The sequence below is a fragment of the Equus przewalskii genome, chromosome 16, assembly GCF_037783145.1.
Source record: "Equus przewalskii isolate Varuska chromosome 16, EquPr2, whole genome shotgun sequence".
Lineage (NCBI taxonomy): Eukaryota > Metazoa > Chordata > Mammalia > Perissodactyla > Equidae > Equus > Equus przewalskii.
The window spans coordinates 42314761-42328242 of NC_091846.1; the positions used below are offsets into that span (position 1 = coordinate 42314761).

General features: G+C 36.6%; 1 long non-coding RNA gene across 1 annotated transcript in view; it reads left to right on the top strand.

The window, feature by feature from the left end:
* The first annotated feature begins 9423 nt into the window (after positions 1-9423).
* Positions 9424-13482, top strand: part of LOC139076391 (uncharacterized) — a 35284-nt gene continuing 31225 nt past the window's right edge. The window contains exon 1 of the long non-coding RNA XR_011527958.1: positions 9424-9584. This is a non-coding gene — a long non-coding RNA (uncharacterized lncRNA). The remainder of the gene's footprint in view (positions 9585-13482) is intronic.

Sequence of the window (13482 nt, forward strand, 5' to 3'; positions counted from 1 at the left end):
CTATTGATGAGAATGTAAAATGATGAAGCCACTATGGAAAACACTATGGAGTTTCCTTAAAAAAATTAAAATAGAGCTATCATCTCTGCTCCAGCAGTCCCACTTCTGATTACTTAATCCAAAAGCATTGAAACCCAGATCTCAGAGAGATATTTGCACTCCTATGTCCACTGAAGCACTATTCACAACAGCCAAGATGTGGAAATGATTTACATATTCATCAAGAGATGAATAAAGAAAATGTGGTATGTACATACAATAGAATATTATTCAGCCCTAAAAAAAGAAGGAGATTCTGCAATATGCAACATCATGTATAAACACTGTGTACACTATACTGACATGATAAAAGACTGGAATGTCTCCAGAGACTGAGGGCAGGGGTAAATGGAAAGTTATGAATCAATGGGCATAAAGTTTCAGTTAAGCAAGAATAATAAGCCCTAGAGATCTGTTGAATATTGTCAACCATAATGTAAACTTAAAAAGTTGTTAAGAGGGTAGGTTTCATGTTAAGTGAGAAATAAAATATTTTTAAATAAAATATGTTTTTTCAAAAACCGGATTAGTTTTAGTACTTGATGACACTTTATAAGCTTTCACATCAAAATAATGAAAATAATATGGATGCCTTCTATTACTGCTTTTGTACAAATTGTTAGAGATATCCTGGTAAACACAATGAGAAAAGAAAATGACTTGGAGGGAGAAATTTTAGGAAGGAACAGATTAAAATTATTTTCCTATATGAAATTGAGAGGGAAGAATTGCGTGGAAAGAGTAAAACAACATAATTGTCCACAAATATTTTCCAATAAAATCCACTACAAAGCATGAACAAATGAGTGCATCAAAGAGAGCCCTTTCAAATTAGTGGAGAAAGTGTGAATTATTTAAAATGTGATCCTGGTACAACTGACTGTTTTTGTGGAAAATAATTGCAATAGATATATGCCCTACAAACAGAAACAGCCTTGAATATGAAGATCAAATCTCTGAAACTAAAAATATATATAGAAGACTACTTTATGTCCTTAATGAAAATGTAGAGAAAAACACAACACATTCAAGTAAGAATGGATTCATTTGAATACACTAATTTTAACATTTTTTTCACAGTCACCACAAGCAAGGTGAAATTACAAGCCTCAGACCTGGACAATTTATTGTCCTGCATATGAATAGAAACAAAAAAAAAAGACACACAATTCAAGATATTGATGAACAAAGAAAATGAACAATTCACCCAAAAGAGGAAGTTTTGTATGAAAAGATGCTCAGTCTTATAAATAATTAGGAAAATGCAAATCAAAACCTTGAGAAATCATTTCACATACTTAAAATTCGCAATCTTTAAAATGTACGATAAGTATTTGAGATATGCTTAAATGATACTAGTGGAACAGAATTTGTACAAATTTTTTGGATAGGACACCGGAAGTTGATAAAACTGGAAGCTGAAGCAACATATCCAGTTCTGAGTAAAGATCCTAGAAAAATTCTTATTCACCTGTCCAAACTGACATATACAAGTGTGATCATTGGAACATTTTTTGTAACAGCAAAAGTTGTGAATCACTTAGTACAATAAAAAAACTGATGAATAAAAAATATATTTTACAGTAAACCATATATAGAGTTCAAGTGATATACAATGTATATCAGAATAAATAAATTGCAAAAACATGATCTTGAATGAAAAATTACACTATGGAATGATAAGTATTCTGCAAAATACAGTTTATTTCTTTTGCAAATATTCAAATGTAGAAATAGTATAAAGACAAGCAAAGAAATGCTAAATATCAAATTTACTCTAGTGATTAGACAAAGAAAGAAAAATGAAGGTAATGTTTGATTGCTTCTATTATCTTGTATTAAAAAAAACTAGAAAAGACAATATTGACTATTATGGTTATTTTTCCTCTCTTTGAAGATTATTTTAATGAAGATGATTTCAGCAGAAAACAATAATTACAGTTTTAAGATAGCCAATTAGTTCCTAGGCATTTGCCATGATGTAAAGTTTTCTAAAAGCCATAAACACTTGCTTCTAGTTAACTTTAAAGACCTTTGGTTCATTGTTACTATTTAATTTCTAAAGTAATTTCCATGCTAATTAAAGCCTTTAGTACCTGCACTGAAGGATCCTTTCAAAAGCAACTTAATTTTTTATGAATCTGGAAAATAAATTTAGCCTTTAGAAAATCTGAAGTAACGAAATGTGAGATAGGGTGAAGCACGGGATTACAGGGATAAGAAAAGTTTTCTCGTAAGCCACCTTCTCATTTTAACCTTTCTCCTCAGGTAAAGTTAATTATCAGGAATCCATTAAACAATATGTAAAAACAAGTGAAACCTGAAAAATAAGAAGTGAGTGAGTTATGAATCACAATGAAACTGGAAAAGAATCTCAAACTGTGAAATAGCATATTTACTGCAAAGAACTCTAGTTTAGAGTAGAAAATTGGGGGAAAAAAATGATAGCAACTGTACTAGCTAAAAAATATAGTACGAAAAATCAAATATTATGCAGATTAACAGACCAAATAGGTTGTTTCAACTTGTTTGTCCATTATGAATAATGATGCAATGAATATTTGTGCATAAGTTTTGCACTGACATTGTTATTTCTCTTGAGTAGATACCTAGGAATAGATCTGCTGAATAATATGGTAACTATACATTTGACATTTTAAAGAACTGCCAAACTGTTCTCCAAAGTGTCTATATCATCGTATATTTCCACCAGCAGTATATGAGGGTTCCAATTTCTCCACATCCTCACCAAAACTTGCTGTTCTCTCTTTTTTATTATAGCTATTCTGATGGGTCTGAAGAAGTATCTAATTGTAGTTTTGATTTGCATCTCCCAAATGTGTGCCAACTGATGAATGGATAAACAAAATGTAACATATCCATACAATGGAAAATTACTCAGCAATAAAAAAGGAATGAAATAATGATACACGCTACAACATGGATGAGCTCAAAAGTATTACAATAAGTGAAAGAAGCAAATCACAAAAGACCACATATCGTATAATTCCATTTACATGAAATGCCCAAATAGCAAATCTAGAATGACACAAAATAGATTAGCAGTTGCCTAGGGTTGGATGAGGGGTGAGTGTTCAGGGGAGGGAATAGGGAGTGACTGCTTAAGGGTACAAAGTCTGTTTTTGGGGTGATGAAAATGTTCTAAAATTGGATTATGGTGATGGTTACATAACTCTGCAAATATACTAAAAACTATTGAACTGTACATTTTAAAAAGGTGAACTTTACAGTATGCAAGTTATATATCAGTAAAGTGTATCAAAATAAGATTTTTTTAACTAAATAAAATTTTAATAGAAAAGCAATAATTAAATTAAATACCATAAATTATTTCAAAATGTTTTTGAGGATACTACAATGTTGAGTTCAAATCTCCTAGAGTAATCCATTCATTTAGTCAATAAATATTGATTGAATGGGCAGAGGATATGAACAGACATTTTTCCAAAGAAGATATACAGATGGTCAACAGGCACATGAAAAGATGTTCAACATCACTATTAGGGAAATGAAAATCAAAAAAGCAATGAGATATCACCTCACATCCATCAGAATGGCTATAATTAACAAGACAAGAAATAACGAGTGTTGGAGAGGATGTGGAAAAAAGGGAACACTCAAACACTGCTGGTGGTAGTGCCAACTGGTGCAGCCACTATGGAAAACAGTACGGAGATTCCTCAAAAAATTAAAAACAGAAATACCATATGATCTAGCTATTTCACTACTGGGTATTTTTCCAAAGAACATGAAATCACTAAGTCAAAAAGATATATCTGCCCCTATGTTCACTGCAGCATTAGTCAGAATGGCCAAGATGTGGAAACAACCCAAGTGCCCATCAACAGACGAATGGATAAAGAAGTTGTGATGTATATATATATATATATATATATATATACACACACATATAATGACCTACTACTCAGGCATAAAAGAAAACAGAACTGTGCTATTTGTGACAGCATGGATGGATCTTAAGGGTATTATACTAAGCAAAATTAATCAGACAGAGAAAGACAAATACCATATGATTTCACTTGTACGTAGAAGATAAACACACAAACACATACATAAGGAGAACAGATTAGTGGTTACCAGAGAAGAAAGGGGTCAAGGGGAGGGTAAAAGGGCACATATGTACGGTGACAGATAAAAACTGGACTGTTGGTGGTGAACACAATGCTGTCTATGCAGAAACTGAAATACAGTGATGTATACCTGAAACATACACAATGTTCTAAGCCAGTATGACCTCAATAAAACAATTTAAATAAATAAATAGATACTGATTGAGAACCTCCAACATGCAAAGTACTGTGGTAGATAATGGAACAACAGTGATGAAACAAACATTTTCTCATCATTATGCAGCTTAGAAATTCGTAACACCGCTGCAAAAATCACTGAGTTTTATATTTTTAAGCAGAAGAATCCTTTCTTCAAAGGTACTTTCATGTGTATGAACATGTAAAGGAAATGCTATTCTTACTGAATCAAGGGAGCCTTAGCCATTCATCTTGCTCCAAGCCACGTTCCTTGTGGGCTCTGTGAAATCTTGAAAATTTATGACACGAGTGAAAACTGGTACACTTTCATATAGTTCTTGGTCCAGTTTTATTTAAACATTTATGATATCCCAGAGAGAATGCTATTATTATTATAAATAGTAAGCTTTACAATTCTTCAGTTTATTATCTTAAATTTAGCTTTTAAATCTAACTCAGGACTTCTGCTAATATCAATTTTGGTGATTCTACTTAAAGAGTAGACCAATAATTAAAAATCTCTCTGAAAACTTTGGAAAGCTTCACTTCACGGGGCAAGGAAGAAATATCAGGCAGGATCCAGGAGAAGACGGAAACCAGAGAGATGAGTTCTGCTTTGGTGGACATTTTTGCACTATACGCATCTGTAGATGGCCTAAGAGGCAACTGAGAAACAGAGATGCTGGGCAGAGCTTTCAATATTATCATGGGTTAGGAGGACACTGCCAAAGAAAGGACTAACAGCCTCCACTCCCTGTGCCACTCCTTCCCCCTGACCCCTGCCACATGCACATTCACACAATTGCAATTTTTACCCTACAAGTTATACCTGGAAGTGAAGGTGAACTGGAAATGCAGCAGCTTTGCAGAAACTGAGGCTGAGGTGGAAACGTTTTCAATGTGCGATTTGCAGTCGATTCAGTATTGCTGGAGCCCTTAGATGCCCGCCAGAAAGGAAACAGACATCTGCTTTGGAGAGTGAAAGCCTTGTCTTAGGTCCCAAAATATACCTAGATTCACTGATTTTAAGATGATTGTTTACTTCTAGTTTGAGATTTTCTTCAGTGAACTAGAATCTATGCTACACAACCAAACATAAATTCTAGAACTGAAAAACATTCCAAATGAAACAAAAAGCTCCATGGATGTGGTTAACAGCAGATTAATTTAAAATGAGAGTAAGAACTAGTAAACTGGAAAACAGGTCAATAGGTGCACTGAATTATAGAGAGACAAAAGGATGGAAAATAAGAAAAGAGGATGAGACATGAAAAAGCTGAATGTGTATAATTGAAATCCCAGAAAGGATTTTTTATTCCTAGCCATAAGTGTTTATAACATCATCTTTGTTTTAAATAAATCATGGTTAATTACTGAAAATAACTTTTTTAAACTCTATTGATATTAAATTTTCTTCACCTTGTTTTGCCTCATATTCATACTTAAAGTTCCCCTCAAGCCTCATTTTTTTTTTTTTTTTCAGTCAAGACCAAAGAGGAGAGATCTTGTCTCTTCTTGTCTTTAATGAGCTGGGAGAAACTGGGATTATTAATCGACTGGTTTTTCAGCTCAGCTCCGTGGTGGGCAGAGTCAGGCTAATTTTGCCCTGTCCAGGAGGGTCTCCCCTGAAGCTGCCCCTAAAAGGCAGAGATAGTCCTGTGTTTACGGATATTCAAATTCGGAGTGCTCAGCGAGTAAATACTAAGTGCTGTGCATCACCTCCCTTTTCTCCTAAGTCAGAAATGATCAAATACATTGCTTCAGTCCTTCCATTTAAATTTTGATTCCTGTGGCTCTGGTTTTAAACTTCTGGATGGAGTGGGAATAGGAAAGACTACGGGTTTTTTGTTGTTTTTGTTAGTTGGCTGGTTTGCTTTTATCTTTTTGTGTTGTGGTTGTTGTCAGTCTTTCCTTTTGGTTACAGCTTTGTGTACCCACAGCAAATCTTTTGGGGAGTGCTGTTTTCAGCTCAACATGGCTATTGAGGCTCTTCCTTCATTTTGTCCTACACCCCCTCTCTATCTGATGTAGCCTCATGGACAGAAATGTACAAGGTCAGTGGAATCACTGGGGATAAAACAAGTTATACCTCTCTACAATCAAGAATTCATTCATTCAAAAACCATTCTCAAGTTTCTATTTGTTATAAGCCAAACTCTTGGACTTGAAATAAAAATGCAAAAAAGACATCTTGTCTGCTTCCGAGACAATTACTGTCAAGTACAGCAAAGCAAGAAGTAAATAAGTTATTATAATACAGTCAAGTATTTTCTTTGGATTGGATCGTGGACAGGATATTATGGAAACATATTGAAAGTGACCCTTCATCTTTATCCTAAGAGTACAAGAGGACTATTGTATATGTTCGTGTTTCATGTTCTTCCAGGGAATATTAATTTAGCAAAAATGAAAGCTTGTTAACAAAACATCCTCCCTTCTCCATTTTCCCTTCCAGGACATCTGAAGGGCTAAAATTATCTTTCACTCTTCTACATCTAAGATGACTTAATCATTGAAATTCTAGACATACAGGCCTTGCTTATGTGCTCTGTTGTCCGACTACTAGACAGAATCTAGAGTCACTATCTTTAAATGGGATCCTGTGCTGGTGGTGGCATTTAGTTTGCAACATTTTCATTACTGTAGCAAATTAGCAGTCAACCAAGAAAAAATGACAATTTCTATGAAACAAAATATGTGGATTGTGGGGCAGTGAAGGGGGAGGATACACTGCAGATTGGGGTAATGAGACTCATTACATAAAGTTCCTGCTACTAATCAGCTCTATAATGGATCTGAGGCAGTGGAGGTTTCCAAGGGCTAGCCGCCTGCTCCTAATGAATCTTTGGCTGAAAACCTGACCTTCATTTTAATACAACTGTATAAATACCAACATTATCCCTTTCTTGGGAATTTCCATCAAGTTGTTTTAACTAGAGAAAGCTTCTAATATTAACCAAAGTTGCCTGGGGAAAGATTAAAGATTATTATTAACATTCAGTCTTAATGAGGTAACTAAATACTTTATCACCATATAAGGGTGAGGTATGCTTTTTTGTTATTACTGATTGATGAGTCTAAGATTTTGAAAGCATTCTGTAACTTTATAACTCACAGTCTGATAATGATACCATTTATACACACACACACACACATACACAGACACACAGTTGTAAGAGATTCTCAGCAGGAAATGTATTTAAATATTCAGTAAAGGTGCAATTTAATTACGTTATTTTTCAAGATAAATATGTAGCCTACAAATGACCCCAGGGTGTCAAAATTGTAAAAAGCCTGACATTTTACCCTACATGCAAACTAATGTGTTCGCCTGCCACATTTTCATGGATGTTGGTTGAAAACACGAGACTCCTGGTCTGAGACCAAGGACTTTATTACTCACGGCACAGAAAGCAACATGAGCATGAGTACACTGACATGAGTTCCCCTTGCCCTCAAGTCCTGCAGAGACGATGAGGATGGGCACAGATGGATGCCAGCATATATTGCGGACTGTGTTACAGGAAAGAAATATTGAGCTTAGGGAACCTGGCTCTTTTAGGGGGGAATAAACATGCTTACCCTCTTCTCCGAAGGAGGACATCATCTTCATCATACTAGAGAGTAAGCATGCTTATCTTTTCATCTGAAGGGAGATATTTCCAAGGCTATGCACGGTTTGCATCTTTGAAAAGATGACCAAAAAAAGGACACAATTAGCATCTTGTTTACAAGAAATGAATAAACATGAAACATGAGAGATACATGGAGCATTGTCTCATGAGCATGCCACTTGGTCAACTATTCTGATTAGTCTGTTCTACAGAGACTGAGATCGTATCTGTTCAATTGTCTCATATAACATTTAATTCAGGCCTCTGTCAATAGGTCTCTAAGTAGTAAGATGAGGCCAACTTGAGTACTGACCTCAACCATCCCCTCAACGTCCTAGACAAAAGCAACTGCATAAATCCCATAAAGCACCAGTCTACCTTAAAATTTCTCTCCTTAAATTTCTGTACTGACCTTCCCACCTTTCCCAAGGCATTAACCCACAATGAGAAGGTTATTTAACAATTGCCTGGACTCTACCTTGGCCTACAAAGAGGAAGTTCTAAGACAATTCCATCATTCATAGCAATCCTGGATAACAAGTTGAGACCGACCTGAACGCCTTCTAGTCCTATAGCTAAAAATGTCATCTAAAATCAGGGACAAATTCCATTACACCTTTTAAATTGGATGATGCCCATTATAAGAATAACTGCCCATAGGATCCACATGAATAGTGTGTTAGTTTTCTTTCCAGAAAGAGTGCCTAAATAGCCAAGGATAGCCTCGTTTTGGGGAGAGCTTTCCAGTCATGAGCTACTGATAGTGTTTATCTAAATACCTGAAGATCTCTACAACCCCATCTAAGAAGCAAATCATCATGTTTTCAATAGGGAGGCAAGTTAATACCTGGTCTCCCACGCAAAAAGCACAGTCCTGATCGTGCATGTGGTCACTCTGAAAAGAAAGTCAGTTCTTCAAGTGTTAGGGCCTCTCAAGTGTGACGCATATCAGTTGAGGGTACAGGTTGATGGGGCCTCCAACATGACTTCTAGGGTAATAGTTCATTTCAAATACATGAATCAATCCCTTGATTTTGGATTAAGTGCAGTCCCCATAGAAGAGTAGGGAGAAGATGGGCTGGGATCCACTGAGGATCAGGGGTGGTTCAGAGAATGGAGGAATCAGGCCCCAAGCATTGCAGCCACAACCTCACTTCCCACAGGAAGCCCCATCTCCTGGGACTTCAGGCCATTTACGGGGGCAGCCGAGTCCTGGCAGGAGAAACACCTGAGCGCCCCGTGCCCCTCCCAGACTGGTCAGTAAGGAGGTTGGCTCACAGTCTCTATCACGCGATCTCCAGTGCTCGTGGACTCCTGGACCTTCCACAGTCAGAGTCATAACGCTTCAGCGCGCTGTGCTCCAGAGGCCCTGCGGCGGGATGTGGAGCTGCCGACTGGCTCTGGCCCAAAACTGTGCGCTGGAGGGACTGCCTGAAGCCAAAACGGGGCAGGGCACCGCGCATGCCCGGCGCAAAACTGCTGTACTCTACGGCCTTCCGGGAGCCCTCAGGCGGTCCAAACTGACCTGTTTGTCCGTGTCTCTGGCGAAGTGGATTTCATCCCCCTCACAGACTGACTCCGTTATGGCTATGGGAATCGGTGTTGGGAGAACAGCTGGAGGCGTTGACATATGTTTTGTGTGGTAAGTACAGAGGCTGGGAGCCATCCGCTGCTGCTTCTGATAGGCATCTCAGTAAGATTAAGATGAATGGTGATCAAATCATGGTCAGCGAACTCTGTCAGGGGGTGGAAAACCCAGCAGTCAGTTAAATTTAATGTGCCTTCAGGGTTTGGGAGAATTGCTCCAGAGTGCTTTCCTTCTTTGAGCAAGGCTTTGGGGTGAATCTTAAAGAGATCATTAACATTCCTCCCTCCCTCAGACTTCCCTGGGTCTAAAACATGTCACTGAGGTGTTTCCCTCTCTTTTGCCGCAAAAGTCAGAGTGGTCCGGTTCCAGCAGGTATAACTTCACCCTTTTCCAAGTCGTTCCCTACACTCACTTGAAGATCTTTCATCTGGAGTGGTCAGTTCAGGGACAAGGAAATTTTTAAAAATTTACAGAGTTCCATTATGATCTCACTTTGGCCCACTATAGAGGGACTTGGCAAGCAGTGTACTTGACTAAGTAGTCATTATCCTTGGGATCTAGGACTCTCTCAGTCAAACAAAGTAATCTAGACGGCTGAATCAAGAATTAAATTTGAATGCTCTGGGCCTTCTTTTGGCCAGCTGGACACTTCTAGGGTGTTGTAGTTAAGGAAAGTAAAGAAGCATCATGTCCCACAATAAACAGATGAAGTCCTGAGTTTTTAAAATGGATCTGTATAATTTCCCACCCCTTGTGTTCTGATCATTAACCAGGAGGCATTGGAGGTGGGTGATCCCATTCTGCGAATAGACACATAGAGTGACAAAACTTCCCTACTGAACATGAGGAAAATTTTGTCTTGGGGGAAATAGCATGGTTGTGAAATTAAAAAATTATCATTTTGCTATTTGTTTGCTTTAGCCAAATAGCCGAGGTAGGTTATTCTAAAATAAACTTGATTTGGTCTTTTCCTGTTTTATATTGCCTTCAATGAAAAAGAAATTTTCAAACATTGGTTTAAAACTCAATTGCATACTATGGAAACAGTACAACATCTACCATAAATATAGAGGCTGTGTATTATACTAAAAAGAATATTGAGCCTGTTTATAGCCATGTCTTAGAAAATTCTATTTGCTTCTCTGTATATGTTTCCCTATTTGTAAAAGGGAATGGACCAGCTGGTCATTAACACTTCTTAAGCTCTAACTGCTGATAATTTTGATTAGCCCCTGGAGTGTTTGGCTGGATTTATATTTGCTTCCCCTTAACAAATATAAATAATTTATAAATAATTGGGAGGTTCATCTATTCAAATTATTTGGCTAGAAATATCTCTGTTATGTTTTGTACCCAACCATTTCCATTATTCCTGTGTCTTCCATGGTTCCTGCTCATAATGGTGAGACAATATCATGGTATATTTTTTCCAACTTTATTGAGATATAATTGACATATAACATTATGTAAGTCTAAGGTGTACAATGTGGTGATTTGATACACATATATATTCTGAAATGATTACCACAATAAGGTTAGTTAATGCATCTATCACCTCACATAATTACCTTTTCTTCTTTTTTTTGGTGAGAGCATTTAAGATCTACTCTCTTTGAAAATTTCTAGTATATAGGACAGTATTGTTAACTATAGCCACCATGCTGTACATTAGATCCCCAGAACTATTTCATCGTATAACTGGAAGTTTGTACCCTTTGACCAACATCTCTCCATGTCTCCATCCCCCAGCCCCTGGCAACTACCATTCTGTTCTCTGTTTCTATGAGTTCAGCTTTTATAGATTCCACATATAAGTGAGATCATACATATTTGTCTTTTTCTATCTGAATTATTTCACTTAGGATAACGCCCTCAAGGTCCATCCTTGATGTTACAAATGGCAGGATTTCCTGCTGTTTTATGGCTGAATAATATTCCATTGTGTATATATACCACATTTTCTTTCCATTCATTCATTGATGAACATTTAGGTTGTTTCCATGTCTTGGCTATTTTGAACAATGCTGCAGTGAATATGGAGGTACACATATCTCTTCAAGATAGTGATTTTGTTTTCTTTGGATATATACCCGGAAGTAGAATTGCTGTATCATATGGTATCTCTGTTTTTAATTTTTTTTTTTTTTTGAGGAAGATTAGCCATGAGCTAACTACTGCCAATCCTCCTCTTTTTGCTGAGGAAGACTGGTCCTGAGCTAACATTCGTGCCCATCTTCCTCTACTTTATACCTGGGATGCCTACCACAGCATGGCTTTTTGCCAAGCAGTGCCGTGTCTGCACCCAGGATCTGAACCAGCGAACCCTGGGCCGCCAAGAAGCGGCATGTGTGCACTTAACTGCTGCGCCACCTGGCTGGCCCTCTGTTTTTAATTTTTTGAGGAACTTCCATACTGTTTTTTCTAGTGGTTGAACAAATTACATGCCGTCCAACAGTGCACGATGGTTCTGTTTTCTCCCCGTATCCTTGCCAACTCTTGTTATCTCTTGTCTTTTTGTTAATAGCCATTCTAACAAGTGTGAAGTAATAGCTCTTTGTGGTTTGGATTTGCATTTCCCTGATGATCAGTGATGTTGGGCACCTTTATGTGTACCTGATGGCCATTTGTATGTCTTCTTTGGAAAAATGTCTAGGCAGATCTTCTGCTTATTTTTTAATCCTATTGAGTTTTTTGCTATTGAGTTGTATGAGTTCCTTATATATTTTGGATATTAACTTCTTATCAGATATAAAGTTTTCAAGTATTTTCTCCCATTGCATAAGTTGTTTAATTTTGTTAATTGTTTCTTTTGCTGTGCAGCTTTTTAGTTTGATATAGTCTCACTCATTTATTTGTTGTTGTTGTTGTTGCTTGTGCTTTTGGTGTCATATCCAAAAAATTGTTGCCAAGACCAGTCAAGGAGCTTTTTCCCTATGTTTTATTCTAGGAATGTTACTGTTTCAACTCTTACATTTAAGTCTTTAGTCTATTTTGAGTTAATTTTTCTAAGTAATATAAGATAGGGGTCCATTTCACACTTTTGCATGTGGTTATCTAGTTTTTCCAACACCATTTATTGAAGAAACTATCCTTTCCCATTGCATATTCTTGGATTCCTTGTCAAATATTAGTTGGCATATTGATGAATTACTTAATAAATATAAACCAATCCTTCTACTAAAGTAGGTAAGGAACAAATGGGAAAGATTCAACGGGGAGAAAATATGGCAAAGAGAATAGTAAAAGTAAATTTTCTTTGTTTTCTGTGAGTACAAAGAATCTATCTTCTCCATTGTACCCCCATCCATTCTTCTAAAAACTTAGTCATAGTACTTCTAATTGGAGGCTTATCCAACATTAATTCTAAACTTCTTAATATAATATTTAACTTTTTTTATGATTTGGTCTCAATCTGCCATGCCAGTTGAAACTTCGAGTTTCACATATCTTCACATACCTTGTATTCAGAAACCTCAAATTAGCATTCCAACAGGGTCAGGAAATAATGGCATAAGTGAAGCGTGCCAGGTTTGTGTCATAATGGTGATCCAAGTGCATATTAAAACCAAATAAAGAGATGTATTCTTCATTTCCCTAAAGTAATATTTCTTCTATTTTATCTTATTTATGTTTCCATAATAGATACAATATGTACTTCAACTTTTTTCTTAACTTCAGTATTTGAAAAAGAAAAGAAAAAAGATCATCACAAGGTTGATGAGAAATGATGATTCCAAGCTTCATTGTTGAGGAGACAGAAGGGAATATTGGAGACTGTGGTAAACATCAGAATGAATGCTTTATATAAGAGATACGTGTGCTGCTGGAATCTAAACAGTTTTTGTTATGAGATAATGTAGATCTGGTGTTATAGCATCTTCCAAACTTTAGGAATATATGGGGATTTAACTGGGGGTGGGAATGGTGGTCATATTGTCTTCAGCACTTAAAG